The sequence below is a fragment of the Pollicipes pollicipes genome, unplaced genomic scaffold, assembly GCF_011947565.3.
Source record: "Pollicipes pollicipes isolate AB1234 unplaced genomic scaffold, Ppol_2.1 Scaffold_7262;HRSCAF=8765_pilon_pilon_pilon, whole genome shotgun sequence".
NCBI classification, from domain to species: Eukaryota; Metazoa; Arthropoda; class Thecostraca; order Pollicipedomorpha; family Pollicipedidae; genus Pollicipes; species Pollicipes pollicipes.
The window spans coordinates 17,188,981-17,209,020 of NW_023597055.1; the positions used below are offsets into that span (position 1 = coordinate 17,188,981).

The 20,040-nt window shown below is 46.7% G+C and overlaps 1 long non-coding RNA gene across 1 annotated transcript; it reads left to right on the plus strand.

Moving 5' to 3' along the window:
- The first annotated feature begins 5,819 nt into the window (after positions 1–5,819).
- On the plus strand, positions 5,820–9,244 carry LOC119113908 (uncharacterized). The gene is made up of 3 exons (XR_005095982.1): positions 5,820–5,914; positions 8,200–8,310; positions 8,938–9,244. It is a non-coding gene; the product is annotated as an uncharacterized LOC119113908 (long non-coding RNA).
- The last annotated feature ends 10,796 nt before the right edge of the window (positions 9,245–20,040 follow it).

The window sequence follows — 20,040 nt, forward strand, 5'->3', positions numbered from 1 at the left end:
ACTGAAGATGCCTGATTCACTTGCATAAATATAAAAAACCGAGAGGTGTTGTTCTATGCCTCATACAATGTTTCGACGGGAGGCAAACTGAGCAGAAGATGTTGAAAACATCCGTTCATACAGTCTGCTAGCTGCATTTTTTGGAACTATATCTGTGATTGACGTCACAGCTTGAAGCGAGTTTTTGACGACGGTCAAAATTATATGCCCCGGGTATGCATAAAAATGCAAGCATAACAAGCTCAACTCTCAGGCACCAGCATTCAGATTTCAACAACTGTTGTACAGATACACCAGTATTTGTAGGCGGTGTTGAGAAGTGAGCGAGGCTAGAGCAGTGGAAATGACAGAGTTTTCCGGTAATTGGTTGGTCATGCCTTGAAAAGCGGGGAACCATGGGCATTATGAATTACGGTCATTACCACCAAGTCCCCCCCCCCCCCACACACTCATCACCTCAGATCACCGGCCCCTTTTCCATGGGTGAAACCCTAGTGACAGTTAAGTTCTAAAGCGTCACAAGTGTGACTGGTTCCAACGGTGACCAGACGTGACCGATGGACGCGTTCCAGGTGCCCGCTGCGGCCGCTTCGGGGAGGCGTGTGGGTTCTTCAAGAGGAATGTCTGCCGCTGGTGCCCCGGCCGCAGGAGTGGTCTCTGCTGCCTTCCTGGCGACACACGAAGTACGTCCCTGCTATTGCCACTTGGTGCTGAGCGAGCGTGCTGCCATGGCGACGTTGTGGCTTCGCACGTCATGACGCGTCAGCTATAGCAGACGGTCGTCAGTAAGAAACCCGTGTATGAACCACCAGGCATTTCCTCACGTGTTATGCACTACATATTTTTTTGAAAGCTTTATTTTGTGATGCTGTGAAGCATTGTCTTGTGAAGCTTTATTTCGATCATCGATGCGCATTTCGGTATGACGATTTTAGTACACATTTGCACAAAGGTTTTGTCTAATCATAGCTGTTTGAGACGAAAAGTCCTAAATGTACGTCGTACTCTGTGGGCAGTTGTATAAAGTGTACCGGTGACACGTCTATGGCCTTACAGTAAACAGAGCTTGACCTGGACTGCAAGCTTGTTTCATGTATGTGCCGTTTCGTTCGTTTATTATTGGTCGTTTTATCGGTCGCTTATTGGCCGAGTAGTTTAAAATAAGTTAAGTGCATTGCGTGGTTCTGTTCAGTTTTGTGTGGTTGCGCTTCTACGTATCCTGTCATACATTACTGTATTTTCTGTTGTATTGTATTGTATGTTATATGTATTCATTACTGTATAGAACAACTGTCATAAATGATTCATATTTCTATGTCAGTCGAATCAATATTCGTGGAGTTGCGCAGCGTATGCATGAGTATAAAGTATATGTACACGAATAGGTGGCACAACTCAAAGGATATTTCTTCGATACACCTACACCACGCATGCTATTGTATATCTACACCATAAATGGTATGCATATGCCTTCACCACGTATACGTATGCAGACAACTTCATCACGTTAGCGCATGCCGCCATTTCAGAGGAATGCCAAGCTAAATGCCATAAACCGAAAATTTGCACCACAAGAAGGGATACTTGCCACAAGGGCTGGTGCTGCATTGGGTGAACAGGACAACATCGCCAGACGAGTCAACTGCATCAACGACCGCCGGCTGCTGCCGTCGACAGAAGATGAATGGTGTTTGAGCTACCCATTGACTGCCAGGGTGCGACATCCCCATGTTTTCAAACTCATGGCCTTCTTGCCAGCCCGTGTAGAATCCTTGACACGCATGCATGTCGAAATTACATTCGGCGGCTTTTTATTAGGCTTTGTACGAAATACAATAATGGAGCCGTCTGCTGCTTTCCTGGTGATTTCTGACTGTTTAACCCTCACCCTGACAGAGGTGGGAGGTCGAAGCGACCCTCTAAAGTTTTTAGAGATTGTACAGCACGTTGGGCGTGATTACACAACGTGCTGGGCGTGATTGCACAGCATGCCTCTCCTGCATCGTGTGCAATCCCGCCCAACTTTTCAGCTAGGTAGACTATGGGGCATCTTTTGCGCGTATTTTGACTCCAAAAAGGTGTCCCCAGCATTTCTGATTTCGGAACAGGGGCAATTTAGGAACACTGCACGCCAATCTGCGACCTGCGCGTGCGGCGCGCGGCGACCGATGATGTCGCGAAACGTGCGCGACGGGCCGACATTAATACATTAACGGAGCGATACGTCGCCAGATATGATGAAAACACATACAACTATACGCCATTGCACTAAGAATTGGGCAATGAACACGCTTGATTAGACGATGTGTCTCTACAATGCAAAACCTCGTATGTATGAGGATGTAAAGCTGAAAAGTGAGATTTTTGGGCAAATTTTGCCCTTGGGCATAACTGGGTCAATTTTTACCTAGCGACATACAAATCGCTACCAATCGCGAGATTTCTCTAAGGCCAGCTCCCTGAATTTTCCGCTGAGCCATATCTGTCTTAATTTGGTAACGCTAGGGGGGGGGGGGGGCAGGGCGCATTGATTCCCCTTCCAGTCCGCGCCATGAAAACCGCGAATGAAGAAGGTTAACCTGTGCCACGGTCGGTAATCACTTTGATCCTCTCGTCACCAGAGAGTGTTTCGCAGGCAATACAAGTTTTGAATTTAGGGGTACAACAAATCCTGTTGACCTAGGGTCAGGTATGAAGGTCAAAACGAGGTCCAACACAACTTGTTTGTTTGCTCCAGAGCCTGCTGTATGATATACTTTCTGCTGCTAACTTCGAGTTTATTGATGGACGGGACCGCACAAGAATCTTCTACGGACTTTTTATAGGTCAGGCAAGGTTGGTGACCTAAAATAACCCAGATCAACATTGTTTTTATATACCGTCTAGCTAATGATTTTGCACACCGCCGCCTATGGGGCAATATTAATGTCATTATTCCTCGTAGAACAAACATTCATGTGTGTTAATTGCAGCAAATAAATAGCTATCTCTGAACGTGCGTAATCTCAGCAATGTTGCTTGAGGCAGGCCGCGTGATTGTGTGTGTGTGTGTGTGTGTGTGTGTGTGTGTGTGTGTGTGTGTGTGTGTGTGTGTGTGTGTGTGTGTGTGTGTGTGTGTGTGTGTGTGTGTGTGTGTGTGTGTGTGTGTGTGTGTGTGTGTGTGTGTGTGTGTGTGTGTGTGTGTGTGTGTGTGTGTGTGTGTGTGTGTGTGTGGTGTGTGTGTGTGTGTGTGGTGTGTGTGTGTGTGTGTGTGTGTGTGTGTGTGTGTGTGTGTGTGTGTGTGTGTGTGTGTGTGTGTGTGTGTGTGTGTGTGTGTGTGTGTGTGTGTGTGTGTGTGTGTGTGTGTGTGTGTGTGTGTGTGTGTGTGTGTGTGTGTGTGTGTGTGTGTGTGTGTGTGTGTGGTGTGTGTGTGTGTGTGTGTGTGTGTGTGTGTGTGTGTGTGTGTGTGTGTGTTCGTTCGCGTTTTCAGCCTGTGGGGCGAAGATTCCGAACGTGCTGCGATTCTAATATATTGAGGTCTGCATTGTCTTCAACTGTTGCTCAAATGTATTTTAAACTTTGTTTTTATGCGCTATACTCCATTACTACGAGTAGATATACCAAGGGCTCTGCTATTCATGTGCACGATCTTCGTAAACGTCCGTCCCCAATGCACTCATTTAACACGCGCCCGGGTGACCGGCTGAATATGATCGCTCGTGGGGGGTCAATTAGAAGAGCCCCACTAATATCTTTAAAATAAGAGACCTAGAAGTATCAAATTCATGGCGTAGAATGGCCTTGATGTGGCCTCACTTGCGTCAAAATTTGAAGTTTTTATGACATGGCTGTCGGGTAAAATAAAGTAAATAAAGTCAAGCTCTCTAGATTAGTGTCCGAAGTGCCCTCAGACCTCCTCATGCAGCCGCCTCGAATCTGGATACCTGCTCTCACCGAAAGGTCACTGGTGTTTACTCAAGGTCAGTGACGGTGTTTGAGCTTCAGGTCATGGCGACAAAAAGCCTATGAGCTTGTTTTGCTTTTCGCACTTAAGTAAGCAGCAAACATTACTTTATGCGTAACTTGTTTAGTGCATTTGTGAGAAACATTAAACATATAGATGAGGCAGTATTAATAGTCCTTTTCCATGCAGAAAACACAGGAGAAGGGAGAGATGTGTGATATTTCGGCTACATCCCTTCATCGAAACGAATATCGGTAGCAAATTGCAAATTGATACCAATCCTACTGAATTTTTTCAGATTTAAAAAAAAACAGCGAGCCACAGTTTTCACAGGGCACCAATGTTCAGGCGATTAAAGAAGGAGCAATAACCACCCATTTCTATGGTGCGGTGCACGTTAACTAAGCGCTGAAATGTGCAAAAATATGTGTGCATTAAAGCGAATTCAAGTTAACAGTCATCACGAATGACACATTATTCATGCACGCAAAAGATTTCAAGTGACCGCTCGCATATTTTTTTCTTCTGCTGATGCCTGGTACTGGCCACCGAAAACCGTGGACTTAGCCGTCTGTGTTTCGGCAGCAGTGCTGTGTACTGGCCGTTAGGGCAAGGTGACCCGGAATGCTGGGATGCTCGTGTGGCTCGGGTGTTGTTCGTGGTGCCCAATTATCGTGGTGCACAGTTTTTTATCATAAAGACACTCGGCATATGTCATCACAACCTTTCGCCTCAGCCGCCCGTGTCTCGTGCAGCCCTCAGCATAGAGCCATGGTTAAAGGTTAGGATGTGTGCACTCTAATTCTTCATTACTTTCGGCATCTTCTAGTGACAGTCTCTGCACGGATGCAGAGCATTCCGCGAATTCGTGTTTGTGGTTTACGAGTGTAATATTTTATTTAACCTCGCACAACCACTCTTACCCGTAATCATAAGCAACGTTTGAAACGTCGAATACTGTCGGTATCACCCATATTTGCTCTACAACGTTGTTCAGGCTGCGCCTGCTGGTATTTTGAAGTTCGATAACTTTATGCCGTCGGTCGACATCGGTCATCTATAACTCAACGGTTGACGCTATGCCCGAAGCGTGTGCAGATATATGGAATCGCTTAAAAAGGCTGGATGACGACCAGGACAAGGACACGGTAAAACGAAAACGAAAGGGAAGCCAGTAGCCAGGGATGCAGTTTGCCGGACCGTTTTGATGGGCTCAGCCACCTGGATTCCACTGGCATGTTATGTTGTGTCAATAAGCCGTTCTAGTATAAAACGTGCTTTTTCACTGTTGTGTGTGCGTGCGCACTTGCGCGCGTGCGTGTGTGCGTGCGCGCGTGCGTGCGTGTGTGTGAGTGCGCGCGTGCATGCACGCGTGTGTGCACGTTTGTACATATAGAAAACTTACGTTAACATCCGATATGGATGCAATTATAGAATGCCGAGCATCGACACCCGGCCGCGATGATCTGCTGCGGAAGGACTACACAGAATACCGTGCGAGCATTGTCGCTTTATCTTACAACTTGTTATCGGCATCGATCCACCAATTGTTCTTCAAGTGCTGTTTGACATCCGAAATAAGACCTGTGATGGAAAGCACCGCTTTTGACGGCGAGCTTCATGTCTGGCTCACGTAGCTTTGAAATTTCTCGGGAAACCGTGTCGTCCGTTATTCTCCGCGGCTGGGCTGAGAGACGCAGCAGTCCGCTGTCTGGTGTGGTGAGGCCCGTAAACAACAACTGCAGGTGATGTCACCACATCGCTGCAAATGTCATGAAGCATTGAGAACTGCATCGTTTTCTGACATTTGGACGCGGCTGAATGATTGACACCCCCTCCTCTTTCACCCCATGTTTGTCACTATATAAGGTGATCGAGGTTGGTTCGGCCATAAGGTGTCTAGCCTCTCACTAGTCATGCGTTTGTTACCCTTGATTGTCGTGTTCTGTTTGGTGCTTGTCACCGTTGAAGGTGAGCCTCTGGCTACGTAACCGGCGCTTAGGTGGCTATCTTTCGTTCGGGTGGGGGTGGGGGTCAATTTCACCCTCGAGATCTCAGAAACCAAGGAAGTTAGAAACACCAAATTTATAGGGTAGCCTGGCTGGTATGTAAAACCACTTGTGTGAAGAGCCGATGTCCCCTGACAATAAATGACCTTTGGGTCAAATAGAGTCGAACAAGGTCAGGCTCCAGATTGGCGTCTAAAGTGCTCTCAAACCTCCCCATGTAATCGCCTTGAAACTAGATAACTGTTCTAAGCAAAAGGTAATTATCGTTCACTCAAGGCCAATGGCTTATTTCTTTTGGAAAGTCGTGGCGCCCAAAATCCCGCAAAATTGCTTTTATTTTACATTTGAAACAATGTCAAGGACCATGCTAGGTGTATGTTTCTAAACAAATGTTGACCTGGGTCATTTTAGGTCAGTGCCCTTCTGTGACCTCTGAGAAGCCATTAGAAGATGTCGATTGCGTTCCTTGTCAGTCATAATTTCGAAATAAGCACCCGAAACTGCCCTATACAGCAAACTCTCGAATTAAAAGACCGGTTATTTTGATCTTCATATGACCTCTATGCCCATTCCTATGTCAACGGAATCGGATGTAATCCTAACTTAATCTTTTTAAGCACGTAGTAAACTATTTCAATTATGTACGGCCTCGTGTAATACTTCGTTGTTGCATCAGATGCATAATTTTTATGTTAAGAGATCCGCTGTTCAATTGCTCTTAGCTATGCAAACTTTGCCGCCGCTACGCCGCGCCGATCTAAAATTGTTCCGTAAAAAATCTTTGGGGAGTAAAACTGACCCCGTCAGGCTGCGTATTAATTCTTGCCAGCGTTACTTGATTTTCTTCAGTCGAACTGCAAACCATTATGACTATGTTTTGTGAGTTGATCGTTTGCAGTAACAAAAAGTCAAGGTATAAATGTTCCTATAAAGTTTTTCCAAGTCAAACATACTAAATGTCAAGTTCCTGCGGTAGTTAACAAAACTACATCCCTGTAGACAACATCCCTGGAGCACGTTTCCGAAGATAATTTTGTGTCCTCTGTCCATTTTTTTGTCATATGTCAACAACCTGACCTCAAGAAAAACGTCATAGATCACAAACCCTCAAGGTTAATATACTCAAGGTTTTGCAAGCTGCGTAAACATAATGTAAATAGCTACCCAAAATTTCAGCACCGTGCTCAAAACGCCCAGAAACTATTCCTGGAAAATCTGGGTGGGGCTCTGAGCCACACTTCCCTTCATAGCACGAGGGTCAAGAAGGCCTCGAGGGGGGGGGCTCACTTTGCCAGGGCCAGAAGATTTTTGCAAAATTATTTTCGGATGGCGTAGCAAGACCACGCCAAATTTTGCATACCTGAGAGCAATTGAATATTAAACCGTTTTATATAAAAAATCATTTGTACCTTGCAAGGCTGTGACCTACGGCAGGTCAAAGTCAGGCTGTGGCAGTCAGTGAAGGCATTTTCTAGGGTTCGTTCAATCGAATGCGACAACGGAGCGTTACACAGAGCCATACATATCTGAGATAGTTTTTCAGACAAGTGAACATTCGAAATTAGAATTGTAACCTGATCTATACAAATTCCATTGACCGAGGGTCAGGTATGACAGTCAAATCAAAGTCAAAACCAACCTGCTTTTTTACTCGAGAGCTTGTTTTTTTAGAATGGTTTCTGGTATTCGTTTTAAATATTTGGTAGCAGGGACCGCAACAGACTTCTTCCATGGACTTTTTAGATGTCAAAGTAAGGCACTAACATGAATAGACCCAGATCACCCTTTGTTTTTAGCAACGTACTACCTAACTTGGTTGTTAATGCTTATTAAAATTAAAGAATGAACACAATCTCGTAACTTTTTGGTTACTTTTACCTCCTGAAGGTAAAAAACGCCACTGAGTTAAAAATGAACGCCAGTAGCCTTTTTCTTTGAACAACTATTCAGGTGCAAGGCAGTTACATGAGAAGGTTTGGGGACGCACAGAGCACCAGTGCTGAGTTTGACCTTCTTGTTTCACCTTATTTGTCCCGAAGATCATGAACTATGGACATCACATTTTCACAAATGATCTCGCACACAGACCAAGCCACCGCGTAGATTTGGTGTCTCTAGGTCTCTTAGACTTTAAGATTTGGGGAAAGAGTGAAGTTAACCCCCACCACTGAGAAAAGAGGAATTAAAGCGTCAGAGGTGTGGCTGTTTTTACCCGTGACGAAAGGTAACCACTCGATGCTCTTTCAGGCGGCCGCTGTCGCTACTTCGGGCAGGCGTGTGGGCGTTGGAAAAGGGACGTCTGTCGATGGTGCGACGCATCCCACAAGCGCCTTTGCTGCCTTTGGGGAGACACGAAACGTACGTGCCAGCCGTTGGCGCGCTGGATGAACGTGTTGCCACGATGCTGCGATGGCAGCCTCGCGCGCCACGCCGCCCCTGGTTTGGCAGTCGTGCGGACTGTGGGATACTTGTCAATGGTTTGCCATGCATAGACTCAAAAGCTCGCTCATCGGGCCTTTCCTCACGAAATGTGTGGGTTTTCTTTGGGGTTAATGTTGTGTCTCAAACATTGTGCATGCGTGGGTGTAATACTCCTGGTACTTGTAGGCAAACTGATGCACGTCGTGTCCTTTGTCTTGAGGTATGTCCTAGTTGCCTTGAAGTTTTAAGCGTGTGCTCAGATTACTAGCCTCGGCTGGCAGTCCTGCATGGGCTGGGTGAGTTCTTCATTGTTGCATTGCTGAGCTGTCCATCGTTCAGGACTGCATCGTCTTGTTTCAGCTATAGGACGGTTCTTTTAAATGAGAAATATTCCTAATTGAGACACGTTGCATGCCTTGGAGTTTAAATACCCGCCCCCAAACCCTCCCACCACAGCAATAAAACCAAACCAAACAATACCGAGCAAATACTGAGTCATGGCATAGTGTAACCAGTACATCAGCAGTGTTATCAGACAGCCTTATCAGTATATTGTCATTTCAGGTGAATGCAGGGCAAAATGTCACCGGCCGAGATTCTGCACCACGCTTCGGCAGACCTGTTACAAGGGCTGGTGCTGCTACCCTTGCAGAGGAAAATATTGCAAAAAAGGTTAAATGCCCCGCCGACCTCCCGCGTGCCGCTGTGATCAGGAAATGGAAGATGACTGAAGTGTCGAAGACTGGAAGCACCATTCTTGACGTTCTCAATATCTTTGCACTCTGTCCATTTGGATTTTTTGCACACGTTAATGGATAACTATCGGTCGGATCACTTCATCAAGCCTGTGTTCAATAAATCTTTAGGTTATGTTTTTGTTTTATTTACAAATCCTACAGCTGACGGCTGCACGGCCCATCCAAATCCTTCGTGGCAGCGCGAGTGGACGCTGGCTGGCGCCATCTCGATTCTGCGGAAGCCCAAACAACGGCATGCTTATTAACCTCCGGTAGTCTGGAAAGGAAACTCGATTTTCTGCATTCTGTCATCCCGAGCCGTCAGTGACTGAGGTGACTGCAGTCAGCTCAGTCACTCGCAGAGCCAGTCAGTTGCAGAGTGACTGATGTCAGATAAAACGACCGGTGAGCTGAAGTGGTGTGATGGAGCAAATGTCCGTGAATTGCGGTGGTCGAGGTCTTGACAGGTCATAAAATGACCTCAGATGATCAAACCGGGCATGAAGGCAGTGGACTTGAGCTACCATTGTCGACCATTTGTATTACACAAGTGACTTGAAAAGGCTAAGAGCCTACCGTGGCATAACGATATCATGAAACGTGCATCGCTTGAAGGAGAACTTGGCCCACGACGTAATAAGCTGTCACCGGCCGCTTAGAACGTCGAGGCCTTTTTGAAAATTGCCGCATAGTGAGGTCATTGTTCTGATATTGTTCCGGGATTTTAGGACCAACTCAAAACAGGTGTCTGGCGTCAAAGCGACGGTGATGGCGTGACGGAGACCCTAAATTAATTAAATGTTTCAATTATGCCTTTGCTGGCAAATTCGTCGGTTCGATGTTTACCAACGTGCCAGTTGCATCATTTCACAATGCCAACAGTTTCAGAGAGTTTTCTGTAGCTTATCAGCCCGTCCCTGGCATACTGCAAACTATAAAATGTTCACAAAACAGACGTTCACGTTCACAGAACCAGCCGAGCTCAGTGCGAGCTCGTACTGGAGGTGTGCGGTGAGGAATTTACAGTCACTTGCCATGGCTTAAGGTACTTCCCAAAAAAAGAGAAATTTTAGACAAGCGCGAAGCGTGCAAATATCATTCTCGTGTACTAAAAAAGTGCGAGAGAGACCCCCACAATGATCGGCATGCTTTCCTCTCCGCTATTCGATCGCCGTTCTTGAACGCGTTACGCATGGTCAACTTCTGCGCCACGCGTCGTCCGTGACGGCTTCGGCGCAGTGTGGGTTCCTGACGACCGCGCTTTAGTGACAAGAAGAACCGTCCTTTGGTGGCAGCGAAGAACCCGCCTCTGGTGACACGAAAACCGGTCGCTGATGACACGAGAAACCTATCCTCTGTGGCACAAAGAGTCCTGCCTCTGCTGACACGAAGAACTTGCCTCTGGTAACAACATCGACTCTACTGACACGGACCGAATCCTGCCTCTGGTGATAGGAAGAACCCGCCTCTGGTGACACGAAGAATCCACCTCTGGTGACACGAAGAACCTGCCTCTGGTCATACGAAGAACCTGCCTCTGGTGACACGCAGACCCTGCCTCTGGTGGCACGAAGAGCGTGCCTCTGGTCATACGAAGAACCTGCCTCTGGTCATACGAAGAGCCTGCCTCTGGTCATACGAAGAACCTGTCTCTGGTCATACCAAGAACCTGCCTCTGGTGACACGCAGACCCTGCCTCTGGTGGCACGAAGAGCGTGCCTCTGGCGACACGAAGAACCCGCCTCCGGTGACCACAGAGGCAGATGAGGCAGGTGGCCCGGAGGGGTCACGCGGTCGGAACGACAGGCTGGCTCCGCGATTGGCTCGGATGGGGCCTGATTTGCCAAAGAGGTACACGGCTCGCCTGCAACCTCGCTCAGCCTGACCCCCGGGGATTTTCCGCTGAGACCACGTCAAGTCTGAGAGCTACAGAACAAACCTCAGCACCACATACCAACTGGAAGAACGCTGTGGAGTCCGCAATGCGCGAGATCACGCCGTAGCGCTCTCGAAGCAGTGGCGCACGCGTCGTGCTTCCGTGTATCTAGATCGCAGGTGGCCACTTGGAAGATGTTCTGTGTAGCGACGAATATAAATGGGACAGATCTGTGTGTTTATGCATGCATAATTATATGTATATATGCATATATATATATATATATATATATATATATATATATATATATGTAGTTAAATATCCAGCGTAGTTAACACGCGATAAAGCAACGAGGGTATGTGTAGTGTTTCATCTCTCTGCCGTCCCAGCTCCGCATAGTCCGCTGGCCATCCGACGTGGATTGCCTTCCCGAACAGAGCTCAAAGCGAATAGGACCTCTTTGACACGCGTCGCCAGTCCAGCCTCTCTGTCGCCCACACTACGCCCGCCCGGCGTCCGTTCGTGTGGCGCCGCAGGCTATGACCTCGGGACCCCGGCCGCGCCAACTGCCGCGGCTCATCGCGAGCAGCCCCTGTCGGGCGCGGGGGCGGACTGGACGCGGCACTTACGTGTGCATTACTTACAACTAACTTTGCACGCTTCCACTATTGTTATTGAAACACACGTTGGCAATTCGATTGTCTTTCGTGTTGCTGGGCACATGCACAAATATTTTGCAAGCTATGTAAAAGGATTGTGCCGATTATCTTCATACGTTGTGCGTCATAATGTATATGCTGCCACACACGATGAGCATGCACTGCGCTGTGGCGGTGAGAGCATCACGCCACGACAGGTGATAGACGATATGCAGGAATGGGGGCACGCACATGATTCAGAAAATACTGCATTATAGCTGCAACCTTATGTGACTTCGTGTGGCGAGTTAAGTCACGCATGCCAGTTTGCTACATCAGGCTTTGGTAATGAACAGGCGTGAGCATTAGCGAATCGCGATGGATGTTTTGGTCATGCGGGAAGTCCAGGTCCATGCGTAAGCCTGCAGGCCAAGTCGTTTCTAACGTACACTTTCAAAGGTAATCGATACTAGTTCTTTATACTTACGGGCTTTCCTCGTCACCTATGCAGTGACAGTTCTACCTTGGCATGCGGTTTTGAGTTGACATGGCTAGTTTCGTGACGATTCCCTGACACTCACAGCCAAGATATGCAATCAGATATCATATCCTCTTGTGTCTGAGCTTGATGCCAGTGAACTTGCTCAGTCTTTTACGCGCCTCCAATGGGAAAGTCATGTATGAGGTCATAGAGACGTCACGCAAACACCCAACTTCATTGGCTGTGTTGTGCTGATGGTCAAACAAACTATGGCCACTTCAACATTGGTGTTTGTATTAATACAGTATGAAGTGTCCCACCGACAAAATCCAATTGGTTAACACGCAGATCGTGCTGCTGTTTGTATGCAGGGGTGGTAAACGTGCTCAATTGTGGAAAATAAAATCGGCGACAAAAGTGCTGTTTTCACGTGAAGCTGGGCGCCAAAAATTGCCTTTGACCGACGGTTTTGGTGACGGTCACGACATGACATTACAGCGCGCATTTTACAATATTACATGAGCTTTATTGGTAACGCATTTATCTCACAACGCCAGCAAGCCTTTCTCTAAATACCCTTTACCGTACCCTACGGCCCCATGGTATGTTTCGTATATTTCGTATATATATATATATATATATATATATATATATATATATATATATATATATAACGTCCTCCGCTTACCTCTGAAGCTACGGCTCAGGCACCCACAAACAACAATTCTAGATAGACGTGGGCTTTTAACTCTATTATATTAAAAAGTTGACGATTAGCTACGTTCTTCTTGCCAGTCAGCTTCTCTCCACATGAACACAGCTGACAGCAGCCCACAGCCTTGCGCTGAATCCAATGGCCGTAAATGTAAAAGTAAGTGATTGTTTGTTGTCGTTTTTTATAAGCGTGACAAAAATATGAAGCAACCGGTATTCGTTTTCCTCAAACAGCTCTATGACTCCATCTTTCGCTGACCTCGATGCGTCCTTCTTCCAGCGTGCCCCCACTACATCTTGCTAAGCATTTGTGCAACCGCGTTCGCCTCAATCTGAGCCCAACCCTGAACCAAATGTATTCTTTTTTAACCAAATATATTCTTTATATATTCAACCAAATATATTCTTTTTTCACGCAGCCTAGAAACTTTGTTTAAACCTGAATATACCAATGGCCATGGCGCATTAAAGCGCGCCCACCAGGCAACACACGTCGCGTCGGGCTTGGAGAAAGCATAAGGTATGGTGGAGACCATGACGATGGTTCAGGTGGGGCTCGAAGCGCATAAGTGGTTTCCATAAGAGATGTGGTCTCGAGGAGGCCCGCATGTTTGGCGATATCCCCCAGTGCTACCCGCCAACGGTTTGAATTTTGTCATGCCCTGAGTTGTCTTGGCTGTCGAGGTCCTTCGCCGCTTTCTTTCGCGGTCAAGGATAAGAAATCCAGTCGTAGATGAAGCTTAAACACGAGGCCACAACAAGTTCCGGGGGTAAAAGACTGCCTTTGTGATCGAACTGTCGCATTGTGTTGTCTGCCTTCTCCGTAACAGTTATCCTGGCATTAGTTAAATGCCACTGTAGAAGTGAACGTTTCGGTTGTGTGCAACGTTTTGCAAAGTGCGGTTATCAAAGAGGTTTTGGCGATACGCCAGTTGCTGGTTACGCTGCTGGGTATAGATGTTCTTGCCATTTCTTGGCATAGGGTGTTGCGTTACGCTCCTGGCGACAATTTTGTCCGTGGAAATTCGGTCGACGGCAAAAATACACTTTTGTCAGCCCTGTCCAACTTTTCTAGAGCATTATCAAGTTGAGAGCTGATGGAAATTTACTGTGTTCTACTACCTCAACTCTCCATCAGCACAAAAGCTCTTATCCAAACTCTTGTCAGGACACGGAGGAACCTAGCACGTTTCTGTTTCAGCTCCGTAACGGACATTGTGACTGGAAGACAGGCGTGTAGCAGAGCGCGGAAACAATGGAAAAAGTAACCATAGTGCACTTTACCTTTAAACTTCAATGCCAGAATGGTGTGTCTTAAGGAATGTTTCATTTAGCACGGAGAAATGGAATCCGACTCGGCCGTACTGCCGCACCGCCAGCCCCCACCAAGGCCCTGCGACAGACTGTTGTCAACCGGCGTACACAATTGACACATGGTTCCCAGCAAATTGGCCAATACGACAGCACTGGCTGAAGTGACCATACCATTAGACCTGTGATCCATGAGCCAAACATATTTCGACAGCGATCCATAGCAACATAGGCCATTACCATAACAATCCATAATTTGACAGCAATCCATAGCCAAAAACCTTCAAAACCGACTGTGAATCTAGATCTTTATCGTGAATTTTGAACATGCACGCGCACTTTACAAGCTTGCATCACAACTTGGCCAGTATGTGCTGCGTCGAATGTGGAAGGAAGTGGCAACTTAAACTGGTTCATGAGAAATAATTGGTTCACGGTACGAGGAAGAAAAAAGGTGGATACAGGCTTAAAAAACTTTTAAACTGTCATCCACGACGGATAAAAAACTTTGAGACATCCGCATTTTCTCTTATACGCTTGTTTCTGCGACAAACACAAAACTGCCGCAAAGCGGAACAAGCATACTGACATATGGACCCACAATGCAAGACATCTTAATGTGACAGCGAACTCATCAGTATATATCACTTAACATACTGCATAACGAATCATCCTTATGCATTTAGAATCAGACGAACCATGCTAGCAAGGCATATATCTAAGTGCTTAAACAACGTTCTTAATTTGTCTGATTCGGCTCGACCGGACATACATCGGCTCTGCATGAAAACCACAGCCATGGTATGCCATGAATACCACATCCTGGCTACCGAAAAGTTCGATGAAAAAGACGAAACCACCAAATTTGGTCCTGCTACCGCCGTTGATGAAACAGCCTACTGTTCGCATGCTCTCGTCCGCGCCGTTCGCCACGTCATCTGACCTCTAGAGCAAAAGGTTGCAATAAATTGCGCCAACTGCCACACAGCGAGGCGGCGCCACTTGCCGGTAGTTCGTTTCGCTGTGCCATCTGGCGACGCTTCTCTGGTGCTACTAACGGCGCACTCAGATGCAAGGGTTGGGCACTCTGTGTTGCGATTCACCCGCTCGTAGCGGGTCGGGTTCGAATCGTTTCTGTTTCAAAATTAAAACTTCTGTTAAACACAATCTGTCACAAACCACAGCAACGAAAATATCGAGCAAAACTCGTAACGAACGGCACGTAAACACTGCGAAAGGCCAACAGGTCATCGTATGCGGCTCCCGTCCGCACAGTCCCGCGTCTCTGTGCGGTGGGCTTGTGAAACAGTGCCCCTAGCCGCCAGCCGGGTGAGCGAGTTGCCAACTTGTGAACTTTCGACTCGTCGGCGTTCGCGCGCCCGGTCGTCCGACCGGTTCTACAAGATATGTAAGGACCGGTCCCGTGTTGGCCTGGATGTGTCTCTCATGATGAGTAGGCGCCAGCGTTGCCCCGCCTCAACGCGCGCGAGGGTGGCCGGATGGATACCCTTTGCTCGGGTGGGGGTCTATTTGACCCCACTAAGTTCTCAGGAACTGGGAGCTAGAAACACCAAATTCACAGAGTGTGTCGGCCTGTACGTGAACTCACATAGGTCAGAGCTTTAAGTTCCTAGGTAATGACATACGGGTCAAATGAGGTCAAACAAGGTCTCAATGAGGTCTCAAGGTTAGGCTGGTCTACTTGGTACTCCGCAGAACCTAGGTACCTGTTCTAAGAAAAAAGGTCACATACTCCTTTAAGGTCAGTGCCTTGACTGACCTTCCGAAGGTTACGGTGTCCAAAACCATACAGGACTGCTTTCAGTGCGGCATTTTAATACGTGACAAGGATTATGCTAGGCGGTATGTTCCTAACAAAAATGTTAACCCGGGTCATTTTAGGTCATCGACCTATCATTGTGTAATGCGGCCCTTGTTATCAATACATTCGCATTGACCTCAAGAAAACTACCCGTGAAGCAAGGTCTGGAGTGTAACAACAGGTTGGCTTTTACCTTGTTCTGATCTTCATACATGACCCCATGCCAATGGAATATGCTCATTTAATTGTTGTTTTGTCTAATATAGTATATCTGAGATGTATGACTTAGTCTAACGCTCCGTTGTCGCAGAAAATTGCACGATTCCCTAGGAACTGACTTCGCTGAATCCACCACCTGATTTTGGCCTAAGTAAGTCAGCGACCTTACATACGACATCTTAATTTTTCATATCAAATGTTCCACTTTTCAATTGTCTGCAGCTACGCAAAATTTGGCGTGACTACACCGCGCCTTTCGGAAACCATTCCAGATAAACCTTCCAGGAGAGGGCAAATTGACCCCACCCGAGCTCGTGTAAATAAACCGTCTAGCTATGAGAGCCGGCTCCTGACGCGACCGGCCGGGGGCCGGAGGTGTGGACACGCGGCCCACAACCTGGGCCCCCAGCCCAGAGGCGGTACAACTTGTCCACTTGGTGGATAAGGTCGGCGACAAAAATTTTTATTTTCACGCGACGTTTGGTGCCAACTGACCCCCTCCGACAGTTTTGGTGACGGCCAAGACAAGGCATTGCAGCGTGCATTTCACAATTTTACGTGAGCTTCAATGGCAACGTATTTTATCTCACAACACCAGCAAGCCTTTCTATAAATACACTTTACCATTTACCCCAAAACCCCAAAGCGCCTTATTGTCTTTCTCAAAACCAGTGATAATATCCTACGATTTTTAGTTGGTCACTCACTTCGGTGGCAGGTCGGCGACAAATCAGTGTATTTCCTAAGGCCCGGCCGCTCTGCCGGTTCGCCGTTTTTACCAGCCGACTCTCAGTGTCCCAAGCTAGACAGTATACACTGCTGAAAAATATTTAGATATGGCGAGTCATTTGAGCGCCAGGGCATGTTTCAATCGTTGCGATGCAACTGAGATATGTGGGGTTAGCGGTAACTTCCAATGTACTGGAGCTTTGCAAGCGGCATTTGCAATACGGTCTTGTGAATACCTAAGTTCCACTTTTGGCCTTTTTTGATCATTATAATGAAAATCGTTGACATCAATGATTGACAGTTCAAAGAAAGTCGGCGAGATCATCCAATCAGAGTAGAACTTGACTTGCAATCATTCAGACTAACTTTTCAAGGCACAGTAAAGTAGCAGAGAAGGCTGTTAACTCACCATAGCAGTGCCAAGCATCATGTCTTCCTCCCTTTGAAGAGAACCGTGGGTTCGGCGCTGAGGCAGATGCCGCTTCTCAGGGAAGGGAATGACAGCAAGTGAGAAAAATTATGAAGTGCCAATTTATGCCATTGTTCCTTGGTTTGTGATTGATGATGGCTTCTAGTCAAACAAATCCTCAAATCAGGGTTTGCACCCAGCTCTAATTCGGTCCATTTCTCCAGATCCCCCTCCCCCAGTTTATGAAGAAGTGTGCCAAATTTGTGATGACAAATTTTCGCCAAAGATTGCATAATATTCCACTGCTCAGCCCCCCCCCCCCCCCCACTTGTCTTTCAAAGCTATGCCTATGCTTGAAATAATGCCATTTCATTTACGTTTCGTTGGCATTTAAAGGACAGTAATACTCGGCTGAACGTTTTCCCAATATTAATCTTGCCTGCTGGAAACTGATATGGCAACCAATGACATAGACAATGAGGAGGCAATGAAGGGTGAGAGGTAAGGAGTTGAAAAAATGTAAGTAATAAGGAGGGGGAGGCGATCAAATGTTACATTACCATTTCCTTTGACCAAGAGGTTTACCGGAATAGGAGGTGGATTAGGTGCGGTTCATAGTAGGAGGAGGTGGGATTCAGGTCCCGTTGTTATAGGAGTTCAGCAAAGAACCGATACTTGGCTTTCTCTGAGAGCATTCTGGGCGATTTGCTGATGATTGCAACCCGACTGTAGGAGGAAAAGCTGGGAGTTACTAATTCTGCAGCGCCTATTTATACGCATAATTTTGTTGCATCCATGGACACAGCACTTGCGTTGATGCAAATGAAATATATTTCATTATTTTTGCGCTAAGATTAAAGTGAAATACTTTTTGATGGCGCCCTGAACATAATCGCTAGTTACATAAAATGCAGGTTGTCAGGAAAGTTAGCCTGTTGGAAATGCAGCCATGCCGGTTACAAGAAAACAACATAGTTTGTCTGGTGATGACATCATGCCAGGGGTGTCAATTTTTGTACATGGTAAAAGACGGGATGGGGTAGCAGCCCACTGGCCTCGCAACCTCCCCTCCCATAAATGTGCTTGTCAACACACTAAATCTGCTAGGTTTTGATCGCAGGCAGCTTCTATTCCATAGTGTTTTGGCTTTGATTGAACAAACTTTTATTTCAGCAGCATTGTGGCCAAGGCCGGCGAATGAATCCCGGAGAAGATAGGCCTTGTGTTATAGTTGGCTTTTTTAGTAATCTCCCAGCTAGATGTATTTAGGAGTCGGCGGGACCAGCAATGTGGGGACTCAAATCAACATCGAGCGGCCCAAATCAACATTGGGTTGGGGCAGAAACCCCAAAATAGTTTCAGTTGACAGTCCTGAGCCCTGCATGACGTATCATAAGTGCGCCTAGATCTGTTTTGCTACCGACCAAAGTGAGCAAAGAGATATTTTTACTTGCTGATCACATCGGTACTTAAATATGCGTGCTGGTATTGAAAGCGTCATTAAAAAAACAGCTTATTTTTTCTTTAACACGCGCTCGGATGGGGGTCAAATTGCCCTCTCCCAAGGTTTTTCCAGAATGGCTTCCGAACGGTGCGGTGCAGCCACGTCAGATTTTGCATAGCTGTAGACAATTGAACAGCGGATCGTTTGGTATTAATAATCTAGATGTATCTTGTAAAGTCGCTGACCTACGGCAGGTCAGAGCCAGACCATAGTTTCGGCAAAATTAATTTCTAGGAAATGACTCGATCTGATGCAACAACGAAGTGTTAGACTGGACCATACCTCTCTGATATACTTTCTTAGGCGACATAACAATTGAACGAGCACATTTAGTTGACCTAAGGTCAGTTTTGAAGGTCAGACCAAGGTCAAAACCAATCTGTTTTAGTACTCTAGGGCTTGTTGTATGGGATAGTTTCTTGTGCTAGTTTCGGATGTATTCGTAGCAGGAACCACATTCTACATCTTTCATGCACCTCTCAGAGGTCAGAATAGGTCACGGACCCAAAATGGCCCAGGTCAACATTTTGTTTTGAGGAACATACCGCCTAGCGTAATCTTTGCCGCTTATTCAAATGCAAAACTCGAGGCAGTCTTGTATGATTTTGGTTTCCATGACCCTCGAAAGATCAAACAAGGTCACTAACCTTACCTGATTGTGTGACCTTTTGCTTAGAACAAGTATCTAGGCTCTGATGGCACTTTGGACACCAACCTGGAGATTGACATTGTTAGGTCTTATTTGACCCGAAGGTCATGATCTAGGAATATAAAACTTTCACCTGTGTGAGTTCAGATACAGGCCAACACATCCTCTAATTTGGTGTCAGTAGCTTTCTTCGTTCCTGAGATCTCAGTGGGGTCAAATTGATCCCACCCGGGCAAACGGCATCTAGCCTGCCACCCGGGTGCGTGTTACTAATTTGAAATTTGGATGTTTACAACATGTGCAAAATAAATAAAAAGGGTGGTAGCCAGAGGTGTTAACCTTACCCTGATTCGCCGTTTTCCATTACGCGGACTGAGAGGGGGATGGTGCCCAAGGCCATTTCCAAACTAAGAAGGTAGAGCCTCGCGTAAAAAAGTGCATTGTGCTCAAAAGGATCTCGCGCGTTGCGGAAGGTTTCATACTGCTACCTGCCCGTACCAAGCCAAGTCAATTGTAAGATGTTCCTGAAAATCAAACTATTTCAGCCTTGCATGCTCATATGTACAGAACCATACAGT